At 37.1% G+C, this 22975-nt stretch overlaps 1 non-coding gene across 1 annotated transcript; it reads left to right on the forward strand.

Moving 5' to 3' along the window:
- The first annotated feature begins 6027 nt into the window (after positions 1-6027).
- LOC141603014 (small nucleolar RNA R71) lies at positions 6028-6134 on the forward strand. Its single transcript, XR_012524914.1, has one exon. It is a non-coding gene; the product is annotated as a small nucleolar RNA R71 (small nucleolar RNA).
- The last annotated feature ends 16841 nt before the right edge of the window (positions 6135-22975 follow it).

The following is a 22975-nucleotide window of genomic DNA, read 5'->3' on the forward strand; positions in this document are numbered from 1 at the left end:
TTCGACAATGCCATAGATAGGTTTGATCTTTGTCACCAACCTTTAATTTCTTATTATTCACGTGTAAAATTTCCGTGGTTTGATCTAAGATGTAAATTCCATTCATGGAAACTGCTTTGCCATAAATCATTTCATTGAAAGAGAAAATACTGCTATTATCCTTTATTAAAAATGAAAAACCGTCTTTATCAAGTACGGAAACTGAAATAATGTTCTTAGACAAACTGGGTACATAGTAACAGTTATTTAAAAATAACTCAAAACCACTAGGGAGTTGGATTACGTATGTTCCCTTCGAGACTGCAGCAACTCTAGCTCCATTCCCGACTCGCAGGTCCACATCACCCTTTCCGAGAGGTGTGATGTTTTTTAGGCCCTGCAAATGATTACACAGATGAGAACCACAACTAGTATCAATTACCCAAGTTTCGAAACTTGCATGGTTAATCTCAATCATATGAATATAAGATGACATACCAACAGGAACGACGCGGACTGCTTTTATGTCCTTACGGTACACGGGACAGTTCCTCCTCCAATGTCCAGTCTTGTTACAATGGTGGCACTCAATGTCACCGCCCTTGCTCTTTGCCTTGCCATGTGAGCCACTAGTCTCACCAGGCCCACTCTTACCGTTTCCTGGCTTCTTAAACTTTGGCTTACCTACAGTTAGGTCGCCTAGAGCTTTGCCCTTACCTTTATTCTTGTTGGAAATCGTGAGAACATCCTGCTTCATGCTCCCACTCAATTTCATATCCTTCTCGTGTGCGACGAGAATTGAGTGTAGCTCATGAGGACTTTTCTTCAAGTCATTCATGTAGTAGTTCGCCCTGAAAAGGGCAAAACCATCATGAAGAGAATGAAGCATTCGGTCAATGACTATGCTCTCACTGATTTTGCAATCAAGTGCCTCCAATTTCTCGACATTCTCAATCATGTTAAGAATGTGTGGGCTAACCGGTTGGCCCTTTTGGAGTTTCGCATCAAAGAAGCGACAGGTATGCTCATAAGTAACGATTCTTGGTGCTTTTGAGATCTCGTTAGTGAGCGTGGTGAAAATCTTGTTTGCACCTTGGGCAATGAAGCGTCTCTGCAAATTGGTTTCCATTGCAAAGATGAGTACGTTCTTTATCGCACCCGCTTCCATGACGAAATCACTATAAGCAAGTGACTCGTTAACTCCTGCATTGGGGCCTGGGTATACCAGTATTGGCTCAAATAAGTACTTGAGCTTACCGTCAGCAATGACAAGACATTCCGTAGTTTTGCCTCCCGATCCATAAAGTTGGACCCATCATTCTTGATCGTGTGAACCGATTCATGTTGTCCATAAAAACTTTAAGCCAGGACTCGCGTCCAAGTGTGACACTCGGCATTGGGATTTCGTTATTTCCAGCCATTTGTTGTAACAAAATATTATCAAAATAAACGTATTCTACATCGAAAAAGAAGAAAAAAATAATAAGCATATGCATCGTTATGATTTTAAGTTTTAATGCAAAATGTTATAAGCGAAGACTCATGCATTTATACAATTGACCTTCCTCAAGAATTATATAAATGATCGCAAGACTCAATTTTAAGTAAATTGATAAGCCAACCTTTTGGCTAATTCTCTCATAGAATTCTTGGTCGATAAATTTACAGAAATTCTATCTTTAGTCCATCATAATCACGAGAAACTCTTCGGACTATAATGTTGAGATAAACTAAGTCAACACAAACTACTTACCCAACGTAAAAGGGGTCATATTATGCCTACCGATGAAGAAGGGATTCATAGTGGTTTTCCCTTATAAAGACTAGTCTCAATTTCCGTTTTAGAGGAAGATCCCATCAACTTTATTTTAATTCATTTTAAGTGAACTAATATCTAGCATGCGTGAATGAATAAACTAAGGTGGTGGCTTAAACTGTGTGACATCTGTATGTCTATGAAAACTAACATACAATCTATATGAGTCAATTTTCATGCATTTTAGTAGGTGGTTTGGTTTTAGGCGGAAAATGATGCACTAACTAGCATGTGAATGAAAAGCAATAAGAACGGTAAAACGTAAAAACAAAATAAAGTCCTAATGTGGCCTATCTACCAAAATGAACATTAAATACAATTTTGGAATCCATCCTTGGACCCGAGAAGCTTGTCTTGATGTTCCATCTTGGTCCATGTAGCGGGAGTGAGCTCCAATCTCCATCTTTAGTCTTCTTTAAAATTACAATTAAAAATTACATAATAAACCTATTCACATTCTAATTTCAAAACCGTAATAAATAAAGAAAACCAAACGGAGATACGAGATCTCAAATTACATTAAAAATTATGTTTCCATCATTACGAAAACATAATTTAACTAAGGCCACACTAGGTATTACAAATTACAACCGATTGCAAAAATACGTAAATAAATCCATTCAACGATTCATTCAACTAAAATAAAAGGCATCAACTAAAAAAAATTAAACATGCAAGACATAATTCCTTAATTATGTAGATTAATTTCCCAAATCACCTATTTAAATGATCAAATTAAGTGACAATCCCTCAATTAATCACATTTATTTCAATCTTAATTCATATTCACCTATAATATGAATTAATCACACATTATTTTAAACCTCTTTAAAATAATTAGGTATCTTTAATATGTGAACTTTTTCACAACAAACTACTATACAAAATATAGAAATGATGTATAATAATAATGATTGGCCAAAATAAACAATTTTTTTTTATATATTTTGCTCACGGCATCCCGCCAAATCAACAAAATTAAAAAACAGATTTTTTTCTTTGGCTCTCGGCAAAAACAAAAAAAAAGCAACCCCCCTTTTATCGGCAATTACAAAAAAAAGCAGAATTTTTTTTTCTTCTTTTTTTCTCGGCATATCAGCAAAAAGAAAAAAATTAGAATCTTTTTCCTTTTTGTCACTCGGCATTAAGCCCTAAAACCGAAAAACAATAAGATGAACAAATTCATTTATAGTTGCTATTAGAACAAGATTAGCATGTAAATTAATGAAACATGATTAACCATATATGCCAAAAACTATATAGCAAAAAAAAAAACAAATTTAACATCATCAACAAGACGATTTCCATTTACATTATAATTTAATCCTCATTAAATCAAACATCTACAAATTCATCATGTAATCATTTTAACTTATTAAAACAATAAAATGAATGAATCAAAATGGAAATAAATCATCAAAAACAAGAACAAAACTAAATTTGAAAAAAAATTTCCTCTCGGCAAAAAAAATTTTCAGCCGAAATTTTTCTTTTTCTTCTGAAATCCTTTTGTTTAAATTAAATTATGAAATTCATCAAAAATAATTCCGTGGCTTAAGCTCTGATACCACTTGTGGGAATTTATCTGTATGCTTCTCTTTAAATTATAAGGATTATAACGAAATTATTAATATGAAAACTAGTCATAAAAGAAATTTGCATGAACAAAATAGAAAGATTATGAAATCAACCTTCGGTCCTAGCAAAATCGGCCTAAGAACAATATCGCAATAATATTCACCTATCAGTTGCACCCAAGATGATGTGAGATATGCCTTTGTTCTTGCTAGAATAGATCCCCAATTAACTGATTAATTTTTAGGGTTTTGTGTGTATTTTTGATGAGAGTGTGCTAGGGTAAAAATTAGGTTAAGAAATGAATCTCCTACTCTCTTATTATAACCGAAATAAGAGAAGTCAAGGGGAGATATTTCTTCTCCTAAAATTCGGCCAAACCAACCGAAATATAAGAAGAATTATCTTCTTATTTTCGGTTTATCCACCTACCAAAAATAATGAGATTAAATCTTCTTATTTTGGTAGTTTACAAAATGTATACAACTAGTGTATTATTTATAAATTGTCATTTATATTATTCCGTATTAACAAGTCTACACACAACAGCTTGCAGTTGATTTCTTAATACGGGTCAATAATAATTTATTATGACAATATCGTATAATATATACTTTAACTATAAATATCGCATATTTATAATTTGGTCGATTAAATATAACCGATTACATTTAACATATTAATTCGTCCAAGCTAACATTATATACATTAATTAAATATAACATATTATATTCAATTTACGAATTGACAGTTAATTCTCTCAGCTAATATTATTTAATCGGCATTAAATAATCGTCTCATCATCACAATGACTAACTGTTTAGTCATATAAGGCATCAATGTGATTACATTTCCATAACCACATCTCTCAAACACATCCTTTAGGTGTGACTTTTAGGGACCAGTTGATCACCGCCATCAGTATGATAAGAACGTCAAACTTTCTAGCAAGCCAACCGTTATTAGGTAATCGTTAATCAACTGATAAAATACGAAGTATACCCTTGTGAACCTATAAGAGATTTATAAATGTTATCACACTAATTTGTGGAGGACACAAGCTCCAACAATGCTCTGATCTCCCACCTCTAGAGTGAGCTCTCCATGCTTCACATCTATCACCGCACCAGCGGTGTGCAAGAAAGGTCTACCTAGAATGATTGGAATATTGGAGTCTTCTTCCATGTCAACAATGATAAAGTCCACCGGGATGAAAAATTTCCCAACTCTTACGGGAACATCTTCCCATATCCCTAATGGTGTCTTCGTTGATCTATCGGCCATTTGGAGTGTGATGTTGGTACATTTAAGCTCTCCCATCCCTAACCTCTTACTCACCGAATATGGCATAACACTCACACTAGCCCCTAGATCACATAGGGCTTTGTTGATCGTTGTGTCGCCAATGGTACACGGTATTGAGAAGCTTCCCGGATCTTTAAGTTTCGGAGGTGAACTCCCTTGAAGGATTGCACTACTCACCTTAGTGAAGGCGATGGTTTCAAGCTTCCGGATCGACTTCTTTTTCGTATGGATGTCCTTCATGTACTTTGTATAGGACGGCACGTGATTGATTAATTCCGTGAAAGGAATCGAGACTTCCAAATTCTTCACAATTTCCATAAATTTTCCAAGTTGGTCATCAAATTTGGGCTTAGCTTGACGACTTGGAAGAGAAAGTCTAATCACAATGGGTTCCTTCTCCTTGGCCTTGTCTTCATTTCTCTTTGAGACTTCTTCTTTTGATGGTTCTCCATCCTTGGAGTTTTGCACTTCTTTTTCTATGTCACTAGCTTCCACAACTTCATCCTCAACTTGCTTCTTTGGTGCTTCATACCTCGTACCACTCCTCAAGTGAATGGCACTAACCGTTTCATGTCTCGGGATATTACTTTGAGGTGGTAATTGCCCCTTTTGTCTTTGTGAGCTTGGAGATGCTAGTTGAGTCAATTGGGTTTCCAACATTTTTGTGTGGGCTAGGATGTTGTTGATGGTGATTTCCTTTGCTTGATTATCCTTTTGCATTTGAGTGAAAAACTCTTATTGATTCTTTTGCATTTGGAGGACCGCTTTTTGGACATCAAAACCTTGGTCATTTTGTTGATTGTATGGAGTTTGATTTTGGTAACCTTGGTTTTGGTTGTAAAAGGGTCTTTAATTTTGGTTTCTCATGGGAGGTGGGGTGTATGTTGGTTGAGGGTTTTGAACATTTTGGCTTTTATATGAGAGATTTGGGTGGAATTCACTTGTTCATTTGTTCCCCTACATTCACTTTGGTCATGTCCCAAAGTTCCACAATCCTCACATATCCCACTTGGGATTGATGAAGATGCCGTCATGGCATTAACATAATGCTTTGGTGATTTTGAGGCTTCTTCAAGTCTAGCCATAGCTTTTTCGAACTTCAAATTGATGGTATCAATGTGAGCACTAAGTTGAGCACCCAATTGAGTAATAGAGTCCACTTCATGCTTTCCTCCTCTAGTAGCCTTGCGAGGTCTACTATATTGTGAGTTATGGACCGCCTTTCCTCAATCTTGTTCCAAGTTTGATTATCGTCAACGTCGGTGAACATACCATTTGATCCCATGTTGAGAATGTTTTTTGAGTCTTCATAAAGACCATTCCAAAATTATTGTACCAAGAACCACTCGCTAAGTCCATGATGAGGACATGAGCGACAAATTCCTTTGAACCGCTCCCAAGCTTCATACAAAGATTCTTCATCTCTTTGCTTAAAAGCCGTAATTTGAGCTCTTAGCATGTTAGTCTTTTCCGGTGGGTAGAACTTTTTGTAGAAAGCTAGAGCCAATTTCTTCCAAGAGTCAATTCCGAGAGTAGCCTTATCAAGGCCTTTCAACCATTGTTTTGCGGTGCCAATTAGAGAAAAAGGAAATAAGACCCATCGAATTTGGTCTTGAGTTACACCGGTTTGAGAAATCGCATCACAATAGTCACAAAAAGTCTCCATGTGAGAGTGAGGGTCTTCACTAGGCATCTTCCCCAAATTGGCTTCTTTCGACTAATTGGATAAATGCGGATTTGGCAATGAAATTTCCGGTTAAGTGTTGTGGTGTGGGAGTACCATGGGGTATGTTCTCCTCGGTTGGTACGGAATGTGATGAAAATTTAGGCATTGTGGGTTGCTTTTGTGTTGGGTTCTCCTCACCTTCTCTTGCAAAAGCGTTGACGAACTCAATAGTGTTTGGTTGAATAACTACAACCTCACCAATACTTCTCAAAGTACCTCTAGCAAGTCTTCTATTGTTTGTCAAAGTCCTTTCAATTTCGTGATCAAAGGGTAACAAGTTACCTTGTGATCTTCTAGACATGCAAAATATCAAACAACTTGAAAATAATTAGAACAAACCTTAAGGATTTTTACTTCCCCAAGGCAAAGAAAGACACAACTAATAACAATCTAAGAAAATCTAAATCAAGTTAACACCGTCACAAGAACGGCGCCATTTTTGGTCGGGCTCACTTGGAGGTTTAGTTTTCGGTACTTTTCGTTAGGAGCACCTAGACCAAAACAATATTTATAACTTCACAAACAACTCTATTATTAGTAAAGAGGCAAGTAAAGGTCGGATCCCAAGGGACGGGTATTGAAGTGAGATTTTCAATTGTAAGTAGCGGTGTCTAGGGGTGTCACAATTTGGGGTTGGAATAGAAGATCACTAAATTAAATAGCAATGAAAGTAATCAAGCAAGATGATTAAAAAGGGGTGTAAACAATTGATAAAAAGGCACTAGGGTGTCATGGGGTCATAGGGGATTCATGGGAATTGATCATACAAACATATTCTCAAATTATAAGCAAGCAATTATTGTTGTGATGGATCGAGTTGGTTTATATCTTACAATCCTAGGAAAGTTTGGGTCCCTGAGCGGATCGATTAGATTGTACAACACCTACAAGTCGACTTAATCTTCCCTACTCAACTATATGCATGGTCTAATGAGACTCGAGTTGGTTGATGTATTACAAGTCTCATTGAAAAGGTAAGTGATGGGTAAAAAATGCAGGGATTCATAGGCTCGCATTTCATCAAACATAACATGTGCATAAGTTGAGATCACAACAAGCAAGCAAATAAACTATGAAAACATATTAAATTAAGCATGAATCATCCTCAATGTTGGTTTCCCCTAATTACCCATTCACCCTAGTTAAGGAAACTACTCACTCATTATCATGTTGAACATGCTAGCAAGGTTGTCAATCATACCAACAAAGTAAAACATGATGAATAAATGAAGATGATTAACAATAATTAAAAAGGGATTAAGAGAATTATACCTACTAATGATTCCAATAATAAAGCAAAGAATAATAGAAGTACTTGATGATTGAATGGAAGGTTGTCAATCTCCCAATAATAACCCAAATAATCTTTAATTACCCAAAATAAAAGATGAACAAAAGAGAGATTAAGGAAATGAGATTTGTATTACGACTTGATTAAAAGTTGATTACAAGATTAAAGAGAGATTAGATTGATATAAACTACACTAAAGATTGATAAGAAGAACATGATTATCTAATTAGACTAATGGGGTATTTATAGTGGGGATTAGGTACACAAATTAGGGTTTACTAAGGGCTTAAATGACGATTAGTCCTTGAGGAATCACTCCTCTCAGAAAAATATGCGAGTCTCCTTTTTGTCGGTCTTTCCGAGATATGCGCATCCTTCATAGAACAAGACAAATGGAAATTTGCTGTAACACAATCCAAGCATCCAAGGCACGGGACGAGCGGATTCTCTGGCTTTTGGACGAGCGGATTCATTGGCTGGACGGGCGGATTGTGGCCTTGTTGGACGAGCGTCCCTCTGGCAAAGAGGCTCGGATTCCTGGTCTTGGACGGGCGTCCCAAGGGCAATCCGCTCGGATTCTGAGTCAGCTTCTTCCTTTCTTCTTTTCTTCCTTCTTCTTCCAACAATCCTCGGGGATTTTGTCGGAGATGCAAGGATCTTTTCTCATCATTGCCCAACTACTACAATATGTACAAAGGCCTTCTAGTCTTGTCTTCTCTTTGATGCTTGGTCATTGAATTCAATCAATTTAGCTCTATTTTGCCATGAAAATGCAAGTTTTGCACTCCTTTCCTACCAAGGGGACAAAACCTCAAAGAATATGCAAAAACAAAGGACTAAAGACAATAAATGACCTAAATATGCACTAAAAAGCATGGGAACAAGGCTAATTCGGGGACTAAATACGCTCAAATAATGGTCACATCAGTAACACGAGATGTCACGGCTTATAAGCCTCGTGACTCGTGCAAACCCTAGCTCAATATATAGGTCAGAATTTAGGTTTTAAAAGAGGTTTTGTTGAAAACCTAATTAGTAGCAAGGTCCAACTCATAAGTTGGTCCAGAACAACCACTAGTCAACGTCCAATATAAAACCAAACTCCCCACTAAACCGGGCTTTATTATATAAATACTTTTATCAAAACATTTAAAATAAACTATAAACAATTTTCAAAAACAATTTTGAAACATTATAAGTCGTGTATAATAAACTCAGCATCTCAATGTTAGAGTAGGGGAGCTATAACATTGAGCTCTTTTACTAGTAATGTTATAGCTGCAAAGCTATAACTTTACCAATTCAAGAAACTCATTCTTAATTATCATTACGAGATAATCACCTATACTATTCTAATCTTCAAGGAGATCTTCAAGTATAGGCTACGTCATCATCCAAGCTTGATTAATCTTTAGACGAACTTCGTCTTTACATAAATCTTGAATGCATCTATATATCGTTTGATCTTGAAAAGAGGCTTGAACATTTCATACTATCATCACAATCTCCTTTGTTGCTTGCTTGAAATAAGTTGATTCTAAAACAATTAGACATACGATTACGCGCAACAAGTATATAAAATATAAAACACCTTGTCATCATCAAAACATAAACATATAAACTATATGGTTCAAATTGAGTTATGTTGCTTCTCTCTTTCGCATTGCTATCAAATCCCAAGGCTTGTGTCATTGGATTTCTAAGTTCTTTTACGTCGTTGAGACCGTCGCATTGTGGGTAAGCTTATAGTATGATTTTTATGTTGTTTCATTGATTTTGGTTGAAACCATAATTGGGTATTTTGGGGGTTTTGGGAGTATAGTGGTTGTAGATGGGAATTGTATGATTGTGTGGTTTATACAAGGTGATTTCGTAGAGGAACATTTCTGTTTAGCTGATTGTGACGATCTTGGTGATTACTTTTCCGGGTAGGGTTTCCTTACTCAGTTATTGGTTACATTTTGTATTTCATGGTTAATTGTTGATGGTTGTTTAATGTTGTTGATCTATATTGTATTGGAATTGGTAATTGGTAATTGTTGAGGTATAGTTGGTTGGTTGTGTTTGTCATGGTTCGCGAGTGTGTCCTCGGCTGAGTGGAGTCACTTGCGGGAGTGGCTTCATGCCCTTGATTCGCCCTTTGTGGAACCCGCCACAAAAGGGGATGTGCACATTAAGGAACTTGGGTTTGTGCTCGATATTGATGAGCGGGGCTTGGGTGGGAACGGCTGCGGTCCCCCATTGGCGGTGAGGATTACTGGTTGTTGTCGTGATCTGGTAGGACTAGACCTTCTGGCTAGTCAGTTGATTGGTGATGTGACAGAGTCGGGTGATTATATGAATTGTTCATATTCCTTTATCTTATATTGTGTAATAATTAACTGACCCCGTTTAAAGGTTTTAAAAACTCGTGGTGATGCATTCGGGACGGTGAGCATCATTGAGCAGTATGAGATGAATTGCGAGAGGGAAAGCCGGGACCGAGTCACCACGTGTCACTTAGAGTCTTCCGTTGTGTCATTGACCTTTATATTTCATTTAGTTGGTTTTGGTACTTGGAACAATTGTATTTTCATTTGACAGTTTTGGTTTTGGTTTGTATCTCACTAAACTTAATTAATAAAGTACGTTCTTTTATAGTCCTTTTGATATACATTGCCTCGGGTAACCGAGATGGTAACACTTTCATGCATTGGGTGGTCTTGGTAAGGCACATTAGTGTATGGGGGTGTTACACCCGTCCTTAGTAATGGGACGCCCGGTCCGACTCTGGGTCGCCCGTCCTTCCTTGCAGATTTCTTTCTTCTTCATTTGGCTGCCTCGTGATCCGTGGGGATCATTGAGGAGCCGTGGGGGTCCATTATTATTGCCCAATTATTTGTTCTATCAACTTAGGCCTTTAGAATCGGTCGCCTCTTTGATGCTTGGTCCTTAGATGTGATCAATTTAGCTCTGTTTTGCTCCATACACGCAACGCTAGTCCTCCTTCCTTACCAAGGGCACAAAACCTCATAGAATATGCAAAGTAGGAAGCTTAAGATAGAAACGGCCCTAATACATGCAAGAATGCATATGAACGAGGCTAGTTAGGGGACTAAATGTGTGTAAATACGACTCACATCATTACGTTCTGGGTTTCATTTCATTTTCAATGAATACATAGGCAATCCTTCACGGGACACAACCCAATCAATTTCTGATCAAAATGTAAAGAGAAGGACATTTGCTTTGGCACTTGGAATTCGAAAGAATAAATAAAGGGATCTGATTTTTTAGTTCCTAACTAAAAACAATCGATTTATTCATCTATTAATAATACGCCAAATAATATATAAATGCTGAAATAAAATGCTAGGCTAGGATTCTAAAAATCCCGTCATTTATTACAAACGATAGTAATAATAATAAATAATACAACGACTTAGGCTATTCCTATTCTTCCATCTTTTTTTTTTGGTGCAATGTAAGCTTTTATTAATGAATGACAAATCATAGGCAGTGAATACAATTTCTCGACTACACTCTTTTTGCAATGCTTAGCTAATTAAACAATTACATACGAATGCCGAACTTTAGTAGCCATCTACGATCGCTATTAAGAAAAAATAGGACTAATCTTGTGCAATATAATGAGCCACGATCATATTCTTCAAATCATTGACAATCTTAACAGGTAGAGTAAGATATAAGCTCAACCTGCAAGAATTCCTTTCCTACCAAATTTAATACCAGCAAGCAACACATGCCATTCGGAGCACCCAGAAGTGAGCTCCTTATAATCTCAAATGCAACCAATGTTCAATGCCACTGATAATCTTGTAACTGTATGTGCATAACATAAACAAGTGTGTATGAGATTCCACATCCTGCTCACATAAGACACAAAACTATCCCGATCACAAATACCCGGATGCATTAGTTTCTCCCGTATTCAACCCTTCTGCATAACTAACCAACCATTGAAGGAATGTTTAGGCACATTCCAAGTATCCCACACAGTTTTATACCACTGGACAGGGGGGTGTGGTCCCTGCAGCCAGTGATAACCGGTCCTAATACAATACCCTTTAGAATCAGGCATCCATTGTCCATTAATATAGCCACCTCTCAAAGTATCCTTAACTCTGCAAATATTCCTCCAGTTCAAGTTGGAATCAGGAGGAGGTTGATAAGAATTCCAGTCAGTACCTTTTAGATACACATGATCAATCCAAATAACCCAAAGCCTATCGGCCTTAGTATAAATCCAGTTGACCAACTTCCCAACAGTTGCAATGTTCCACACCTCAGCTTCCTTTATATTCAATCCTTCCTCTTGCTTACTGCAGCAAACTTTTTCCCAAGCCACTAGAGGAATCTCTGTGATACTCAGTATCACCACTCCATAAATAGTTCCTGCAAATAGCTTATATCCTTTTGATAACACCTTTGGGGATTAAAAAAATAGAGGCCCAATAATTATGGAGAGTATTAAGCACGGAAGAAATAAGCATAAGTCTACCTGCATAGCTAAGCTTCCTTGCACCTATAGCTCTCACTCTAGTCACTATTCTTTCAAAAAGGATGTTACAGTCTTGCCTTGTCAATCTCCCCGGCTGAATTGGAACTCCTGCATTTAAAAGGTAATAATCTCTCCCACAGAAGCTAGAAACTTGAGTAATATCTTATTTCAGATCCTTAAAAACTCCATTGAATACCACCTCAGATTTAGAGGCATTAACTTTCAAACCAGATGCATCAGAGAACTATTCTTCCATCTTTCCTTTGCCTTTGTCATTTCGATCATACTTCTTGTCTCGGCCTCGAGGGGGACGCTCTTGCGTTATCTCCGACCTAATCACCAACGATATTTCTTGAGGCCTAGTCTTCCCATTTCGATCCACAATCATCTTCTCAATAGGAGCACTCTTTGGTTTCTTCTTAGGGCGGACGACTCGGAATCCAAATTTTCTTCTTCTTCTTCTTTTGTTAAGTACTTCTAGTTCTCCTTCGCCACCTCGTGGATCTTGTAATCAATCGGCTCACGCTTCCTCAATTTCTTGCGCTCTCCCATGGTGCTAGCCTTGACCCACTCCAAATAAGAGTCGACACCCACAAAAAACCAACCGGGACATGAATTAACCACATGTTCCTTTGAGTCCAGTACAAAGCCCACTCACGACAAGTCTCAGACGTATGCGCCAAAGCCACCTGTGGAATAGTGTCAAGCTTCAGGATTTTCTACCTCATACCATCCTACCTCATTAGCCTCTCCGGAAAAGATGGGCCATGAACTCTAAGATCATGATACGAATGGATTGAATAGGATCCAAGTATGATACTCTTGTTAATGCTCTGAGATGCCACCAAGGAACAACCCATCTAATCAGCAGACCTCCTTCATTCTTTAGTTTGTTCTCCCAGTAGTTGCAAACTCGAGTGAAATCCACCATTTACAACCTCATCCTCATCAAGATCGATCGTGATCGATATCCAGGCACGTCAATTGGGGGCTCGATCAATTGCAGCCTTTCCATGTGCCAAATCTGCAAAAGGTGACAAGTATCAATGTCCCATCTTAAAAAAAATAAAAAAAAATAATAGAAGAAAACAAACAAACAAAAGAAATAAACGAAAGCATTTTCCCTGTAAAATGATAGGACTTCCAAGATACGGAAGCTCGCGATTAGCCTTCCGACTATCCAACCCTAGGATAGTCTCTCCTAATACCAGGCAAGCTGGGCTCTTACGCAGCTCCATTTGCTCAATGATACCCAAAAACCGCGGGTCACCTCTCATCTCCGCGTCTAAATGGCCCCCTTAAGACAAAACAATGAAGAAGTCAAAATCAAGACTCATACCTGCAAAGATAATAAATAGAAGGGTCCTCCTATCTATAAAGCGATCAATAAAATCAAAGATCCGGCAGACACCCTTGGAAGTTACCGACGATCAACTTGACTTTGTTCGATCCATGAAGATCCCTGAACTTATTCTTATACCCTTGGGACCTAGATGCCAACGCTGAAAATTTCTATATCCCATCCTCTAATTGCTCACGAATTCTTGGAAAAGGACAAATTTCACCTCCAGAAAAGGCGAAAACATGATACCCCGGGTTCCAATATTCAAGACAAGCATCAAGAAAGGGTCTTACCACTTTCACCTGTTTAAAACTCATAATGGATCCGAAAATACCCATTGTTGGAAAATGTGACCTCAACAATAGTGCGATCACATGATTTAATATCATAATTAAATCTCATACGTAAGGGATGATTCTTTATATAGTCAACTGATCGTCATTAATCGGTAATGATTGGCTAACTAGAGTTTGACATTACTGTCGTGTGACGGTGGTGGTCAGATGATCCCTTTAGGTCACACCTATAGGATGAGGCCCAAATGGATATTTAATTAACTGTATGCGATACAGATTGATTAATTCCTTAATTATGGTAGTGCGATTTTACGACTTATTGTAATGTGATTAAATAAGATTTTATTTAGTAATTAAGTGTTAAATTACTAAATTAGTTGAGGTATTATATAAGTTTTGAGGTAGAGGTAATTAGTTATTTAAAGATACAAGAAGTTGTAATTTTAAATAAATAGTAATTATAGGACCCATTATATGTTGATATAATGGTAGTATACTACTCAAAGGTGGAGTGTATATTATATTATTAATTATAATATTTAAGTGTTAAATGATTACATTAATAATTAATTATTTAGGATAGTTAAACATATGACTTATAAGCATTTGTGGGACAAATGACAAAAGGAAAAAATGGACCAATTGGTCCATATTTCCGGCCAAATAAGAGAGCAAAAGATGCCCCCTTTGTCGTCTGTTTATTTTGGTTTGAGTGTGATAGTGACTTGTCATATGAACTTTAATCATGCTAATTCTTACACTACTCTACCTACGTTATACAAATGAGTAAAAACAAAAGGGAAAAGATTCCCCACATCGAAAAGGGGCACCGGTTTTTGCTCCTTAAGTAGAGCATTTGTTGCTCAATTTTTCCTACTTGGTTTTTACTTGTTTTTCCACTTATTTTCCCTCACATGCAAATTGCTAAAAACTCTCTCAAATAGTAATACTCTCCAACTATTACTAAAGGTTGTAACAATAGAAATATTAGTAAAATTAAGGTAATATTTCTACTACTTATCTAGTTAATATTAGTAGGAATTTTTGGGATTAATCTTGGGTGCAACTTATTGGAGTGTCTTCTATACTTGGAGTCTTAGGAGGATCATCCATCATATTTAGCTCAAGAACAAGTGAAGGAAGGTGACCTTACTTGTGCCCATATTTTCGAACCAACAACCAATGTAAGGGACATTGTTTTTCTTATAAATCTCTTATTTTGTTATGCATGCACTAGATCTAAAGAACAAATAATTAAGAAGTTTAATTAGTTCATTATTAGAGGATTCTAATATGAGGTAAACAAACCTACAAGTGGTATCAGAGCATAAGGATGTTGCATGCATAACCGGTTATTGTTTTTCCGAGTTAAAGAGTTAACATATAAAACTAAAAATTTGTGATTTATAAGTATAAGCTACGAAATCACCATGCATGTTATATATTCTAGTCCTAAAATGTTTTAGGTCATTTTTATGATTTATGGAAATTTATTGCTCATTTTAATGATTTTTGGTCATTTTATTACATTTTTATGACTAAAATGGGAATTAAAATGCTAAAAATAGTTAAACTAAGTTTATGACCTTGAACATTTTATATGACCTCACATGCATATTTTACAAATTGTGTGTAAAATCTCGTATTAATTGGATTAATATTGCATGATTTATGATTTTTATGAGATAAAAATGGATTAAAAGAGGTTAAATGGTTAAAAATAGTTATATTTCGAATTGGGCCATGAAACTTTAATATATTGTTACATGCATAATTTAGAGAGTCTATGTAAATTTCGAGATTAAATGGCATAAATAGTGACTATTTTGGCATAAATAGCTAAAACGTATTGCATGGCATGAGAACATTATTTTAGGTTGCATAAATATCCCACTAATCAGATCTATGGTTGTAAAAATTATTGCATTAATTTTCGGATACTTTAAATGTTTTATGAGATAAAACCGATAAAATGCAACTATATTTTCTCAAAAATTAATTAGAAAATTTTAACCATGAGTTTTGACATTATAAGTGTCATGGAATTATTCCAGAATGTTCAAAAATTTAAAATTCAAAATTTAAAATTTTTATAATTTAATTAGGGTTTATTTCATAAATATTATGATTTTAAGGTAAAAAATGAGCATAAAATTAAATCAAGTTAAATTATTGTCCAAAATTGAGTGATAACTGATTTTTGAGTCCTAAAAAGTGTTAGGATAATTAACTTGAGCTTAGATGTGATTTAAGTGTTAATTAGTGATTTTAAAAGGTGATTATCACGCATTTCCATAAAACTGGGTTATATGTACGACATAAGTTAAATAGGGCGATTTGGCACATCATTTGGCATGATAGATACATATTATAATGTTACATATTTCAATTGTTGAATGTCTTTTATTTATATAATTTTAAATTATGTCATTTTATCTTAGTATGGCCTTAATTTTAATCGATATTACCCGTAATGCAAGGGAATATTGATTTGGTTGTAATTTAATGTGATCTCGTATCACTTTTATTTCATTAGTTTTTCCATTTTAAAAATGTATAATAGTAATAGATTTGTATTTTTATTATTATTTGTAATTATGGAGTATCTTCAGGACGGTGCCATTCGGAAAGGTGATACGACGAAGGCGGTGTCTTCGGAAGTGTGCCATTTGAAGATTCAAGGGACCAAAGGAGTTGGTTTCCGAATATGTAATAGATTATTTGATTTTCTATTTCTAGGAGGGCCATACTAGGAATTTTTATAATTGCTTTGCATTTCTTTTAATATGTTGCATGCATTGCCAAATCGCCATAACAACACATGCATATCATATCGACTCATCGATCGTGTCAATTATAATTATCGTAGTTCACTGCTTTAGTTCACTTAAAACGTGATAGATAATAAATTGACAAGACCTCTCACATATAATAATTGAGAATTAGCCTTGCCAAAAAGTAGAAACCATGAATCCCAATTTCATAAGGGAGTTGAGCCTCTGTAATACAAACCTTGTTACGTTGGGTAAGTGGGTAATAAAATGTTAATACATCGAAATTTGGATTGAGGTTAACGGAAGTATTCGTGACCGTAGTCGCATGTGTTCCGGGATAAAGATGAAAGTTAGAGTAATTTTTATCGACCGAGAGTTCTAAAAGTATAATCGATTAAGAGGTTAATCCATCGAGTTATATTAATAAGGGATGACTCGGCTTACCGTACCCGTATTAATATGCATTTAGATCTCGGAATCATTTATATTAGTTGGGTGGAGGTCACTATATAAATGTTAAAACTTGTTTAAAAATGTTTACAAGTTTGATTAAAATGACAAATGTTAATATTTCTTTTACCTCCAAATTTGTAGTTGATATATATCACAATGGATCCATCACAAGCAACAACACCAATTACCATTGAGTCGTGTTCCAACTTATTTGACGAAATTTGCTCCAACCACCAACTCGATACTACTAGAGAGCTTAATTTTGGGATCGGTTCTGATGGAAACCTCAATTTCATCACTTCCTCCATACCTCCTACTATAACTAGGCCTTGTGTGAATGCGTCTCGGGTAGACCATGTCACTAAGTCTATGAGATCCCTATCTTTGGAAGAGAGGGATGCCGAAGTAAGTGGGAGTTCTAGCAAGCAAGTTCTTGCTACAAAAGGGAAATGGTTCAAGAGGAAGGGAAGGAAAGAGAGAAAATTCAATGATGGTAACAAAAGAACTAGTGGGACTATTAGAGGAGCCAAAGATGATGATGAATGCCATTATTGTCATGGCATGGGACATTGGATGAGGAATAGCCCCACATATTTGGGAAATATAAGGGATGGACTTGTCATTCCACTTGGTAAAATTCCTTCTGAGATTTATGTTATTGATGTAAATTTCACTTCCACCACAACATGGGTACTAGATACTGGTTGTGGTTCTCACCTTTGTAATCATTTACAGGGGCTAAGAAACGTGGAAAAGCTGAGCAAAGGCGATGTTGATCTCCGACTTGGGAATGAAGCTAGGGTAGCGGCCACGTCCAAGGGTACTTATGTACTTGTTCTAGCGAATGGATTTGAATTGTATTTGCATAATTGTTTTTATGTACCTATTCTATCTAAGAACATCATTTTAGTTACTATGTTAGACATAGAAGGCTTTAATTTTGGCATTAAGAACAATTGTTGTACTATTTCTAGAAATGACTTGGTCATAGGCCGAGGCTCATCTATTAATGGCATTTATGTTCTAGAGACATCAAATCCAAAGAATGGCATCTATAATATACAAACAAAGAAACTCAAATCAGGTGATCCAAATGAGTCGTACATTTGGCATTGTCGATTGGGTCATATCAATGAGAATCGCATTAAGAGATTATTTTATACTAACGTGATTAAACCATTTGATTTTCAATATTATGGTATATGCGAATCATGCCTCCTAGGCAAAATGACTCGTAATACTTTTAGTGGTAAAGGGACACGAGCTAGTGAACTTTTGGGCCTTATACATACCGATGTGTGTGGACCAATGAGTGTCACCGCTAGGGGTAATTATGATTACTTCATTACCTTCACCGATGATTTAAGTAGATATGGCCTATGGGTATATCTACTTAATGAAATATAAGAGTGAAGTTTTTGAGAAATTTAAACAATTTCAGAATGAAGTTGAGAACCAATTGAACAAAAGGATAAGGACACTACGATCGGATCATGGTGGAGAATATCTCAGTAATGAATTTGATTCACACTTGAAAGATTGTGGCATTGTGTCACAACTTACTCCACCTGGTACACCACAAGTAAATGGTGTAGCTGAGAGGAGAAATCGAACCCTACTAGATATGGTTCGATCTATGATGAGTCAAACCGAGTTACCTGACTCGTTTTGGGGTTTTGCAATCCAAACCGCAATCATCTCATTAAATTATAGTCCATCAAAAGCAACCGAAAAGACTCCATATGAGATGTGGAAATGAAGGGTTCCTAATATTTCCTACATTAAGATTTGGGGATGTGATGCTTACGTCAACGTAAACACCGACAACAAGCAAGCCCCCCGATCCGAAAAATGCACCTTTGTAGGTTATCCTACCAACTCACGAGGCTACTACTTCTACAAACCTCGTGAAAATAAAGTGTTTGTGTCTAATGAGGCTGTCTTATTAAAAAGTGATTTTATTTCTAAGAGACAGAGTGGGAGAAATTTTGAACTTAATGAAGTTCAAGAGACACAAACCGAGGTAGAGACAAATGAAGAAGCACGTAAAGACGTTCCTTCGTCATCTAATTGATCATTCCTCAATTGAGGAGGTCAGGTCGAGAAATTCGCCATCCTGATAGATACGTGGGACTTATCGAAGAGGATGGGAGTCTTGATGTGTTGCTTCTAGAAATCGACGAACCCGCCACCTACAAAGTCGCAATCTCTAGTCCTAATTCACTTTATGGCTTCAAGCCATGGAATCTGAAATTAGTTCTATGCATGAAAATCAAGTCTGGAACTTGGTGGATTTGCCTGAAGGAGTGAGACCTCTTCAATGCAAATGGATCTTCCAAATAAAGAATGTCATAGAATGATATGATGATGTCTACAAGGCTAGGCTAGTTGCAAAGGTGTTCCTGGGTGTAATTCCGGAGCAGGATTGTGACCACTTGAGTTTGAAGAATGATGTCGTTGCTCGTCTCTTCCTTTCACTCTGTCCTGTAAAGATAAAAAACTGAGGGCTCGGCTTGGTACCGAGCGTACTCACTCCGCCGCTCAAGTCAGTAAACTTAGAGAGATAAGTTGTGTGTTGAACTTGGCAAAGTATATTGTAGAGAGATAAGGGAGTTTATACAGTTTTCGATTAGTTTCGAATGAGAGATGATGAGTATTTATAGACTTTCACCTTTTGTCACGTAGTGGCCAAGTGGCCAAGTGGCGTAGCGGTGGAAAGATGTTTTTACCCTCGGCCGAGGGACCCATGATAGGCGGCAGAGCTGGTTGACTCCATGCCGAGAGGATTTGGATGTGAGTCTGTGAGATATGCCTCTCGGCCGGCTGTTCTTGAGCCGTGACCAAGTGACAGTCGACGAGGCTTTGTCGGTTAGGTCATTAATATGTTGACTTCTTGTCTTTTAGCTTTGACCTTGCTCAATATGTTGACTCGGTCGTGGTGCGAGAATATGCCCCATCAATTTGCCCCCAGTGTAGTCTATGCCGTGGTATGGACCTTCGATGCGTGTTGAGCGTATTCTGCGTATGTCGAACTTTTTTGTAATGTAGATGACTAGCTTTTAGTATCTATCCCCACAGACGGCGCCAATTGTTCCTGGTGTAATTCGGAGCGGATTGTGACCACTTGAGCTTGAAGAATGATGTCGTTGCTCGTCTCTTCCTTTCACTGTCCCCGTAAACATGAACAAGCGAGGGCTCGGCTTGGGGCCGAGCGTACTCACTCCGACGCTCAAGTCAGTAAACTTAGAGAGATAAGTTGTGTGTTGAACTTAGCAAAGTATATTGTAGAGAGATAAGTGAGTTTATACCAGACTGGATGTGATGTGAGTATGCGCGGATATGCCTCTCGGCCGGCTATTTGCTTGAGCCGAGACCAAGTGACAGTGACGGGCTTTGTCGGTTAGGGTCATTAATATGTTGACTTCTTGTCTTTTAGCTTTGACCTTGCTCAATATGTTGACTCGGTCAAAAGCAGTGCGATATGCCCCATCAAAAGGGTTTTACCCAAGTTCAGGGTCTTCACTATGATGAAACCTTTGCCCCTGTAGCCATGCTAAGATCCATTCGGATTTTGTTAGCAATTGCTGCATTTCATGACTATGAAATATGGCAAATGGATGTAAAGACCTCTTTTCTAAATGGGCATTTAGAAGATGAGGTGTACATGTTATAACCGAAGGTTTTGTAGATCCAAAAATCCTAACAAAGTATGCAAGCTTAAGAGATCCATTTATGGTCTTAAGCATCTAGAAGCGGGAATCATCTATTCAATCATGTTATAAGAGAAAATGGTTTTACTTGAAGTGTTGAGGAACCATGTTTATACATGAAGTTCAGTGGGAGCAATATTGTGTTCCTAATATTGTATGTGGATGACATACTACTTTTTGAAAATGATATTCCAATGTTGTCCTCCGTCAAGGAGTATTTGGGAAATTATTTCCAAGTGAAGGATTTAGGAGAAGCACAACGCATACTAGGTATCCGGATCTATAGAGATAGATCCAAAAGGATATTGGCATTGAGTCAAGAATCTTCTATTGAAAAGATTCTTTGACGTTTCAGCATGGAAAAGTCCAAGAGAGGCTTAATTCCTATGGGTAGTGAAATCATTTTGAGCAAGTCTCAATCTCCTTCCAAACCCGAAGATGTTAAACGCATGAAGTTAATTCCTTATGCTTCCGCTGTCGGATCAATCATGTATGCCATGATATGCACTCGTCCGGATGTCTCATATGCTTTAAGCATGACTAGTAGATATCAAGAGAATCTAGGTGAGAGTCACTGGATATCTGTGAAGAATATCCTTAAGTACTTGCGAAGGACTAAGGATTCTATCTGAGTGTTTGAAGGTGACTCCGAGTTAAGGGTTACACAGACTCCAGTTTTCAAACAGATAAAGATGATATGAAATACCAGGCTGGATTTATATACATGCTCAATGGTGGTGCCATAAGCTGGAGAAGCTTCAAAGAAGCTGTGATTGCGGATTCTACTACGGAGGCTGAGTACGTTGCAGCATCAGAAGCTGTCAAGGAAGCCGTGTGGATTAGGCAATTTATGGAAGGGCTAAAGGTAGTTCTCACCGCCAAAGATCCAATCACGATCTTCTGTGATAATAGTGAGGCGATCTTTCAAGCTAAAGAACCCAAGTCTAGCAATAAGTCTAGACATGTACTTAGAAAATTCCATGTAATTAGGGATTTCATTGAAAGAAAGGAAGTAGCGATTGGTAAGTTTGGAACGGATGACAACATAGCTGATCCATTGACCAAACCTTTATCGCAAACAAAGCATGACCATCATGTTGTATCCATTGGTCTAAGGCATATGCCAAATTTGTATTAGATTATAAGATATGAAATGAAAAATTTGACTGTTTGGTTCATATATGATAATCGCATTTGTCGTTTGAGTTTATTTATACAAACTCGTTTATTTATAACCTTGTTCTATCCAAATGGGTTGTAGAGACAAATTGAACCCCATTAAAGTGATCTGGATTAACATGGTATTCGCCCCTAGTTACTTATATGATGTGACGTCTCGAAGTGACTAGAGTGTGATGCGATTGATGGCAAGTTCAAGTGCCATAGAGTCATATGGGATGACTAGTCGATCACATAGGCAAACAAGCGCATGGGACACTCTGTCAAAGCGATGACCGCTTATAGAGTTCTGGTAATTTACAAAGCTTGGTCGTGGCAAGAACTACTATAGATTCTTATGAGTCAAATTCTTTTGACTAAAGAGTATTCGCCCGAGTTGGCACAGATTTCTGATTAGCTTTGATTTATACTCTACGATTTCGTAAATGAGGTCAAACTGGGTATATTTTGGGTTATGATGAACTGTGGCTCAACAACGGAATAGTGCGATAGGAATTGTCCACCCCTTGTCGGGTTGTTTGAAATCTCAAGGCCACTCGAGGAGTAGTTAATCGAAATGCGTGGCACGCTCGGAAAGGTATCTATGGCGAGATAATTCCGGTCGACGCTTACTCTCAGGATCGAGGAAACCACTCAAGATATGATCAAGTATAAGTACGACCTGCAAGATACCTTGCATTGAGTGAGAGATTGTAATAGGACAAGAGAATTGGTGACGCACACTTGTCTCGGACAAGTGGGAGATTGTTGGAAAATGTGTCCTCAACAAAAGTGCGATCACATGATTTAATATCATAATTAAATCTCATACTAAGAATACGTGAGGGATGATTCTTTATATAGTCAACTGATCGTCATTAATCGGTAATGATTGGCTAACTAGAGTTTGACATTCTTTGTCGTGTGACGGTAGTGGTCGGTTATCCCTTTAGGTCACACCTATAGGATGAGGCCCAAATGGATATTTAGTTAATTGTATACGTCTGATTGATTAATTTCTTAATTATGGGAGTGCTATTTTACGTCTT

The sequence above is a fragment of the Silene latifolia genome, chromosome 9 (genome assembly GCF_048544455.1).
Source record: "Silene latifolia isolate original U9 population chromosome 9, ASM4854445v1, whole genome shotgun sequence".
Taxonomy (NCBI): domain Eukaryota; kingdom Viridiplantae; phylum Streptophyta; class Magnoliopsida; order Caryophyllales; family Caryophyllaceae; genus Silene; species Silene latifolia.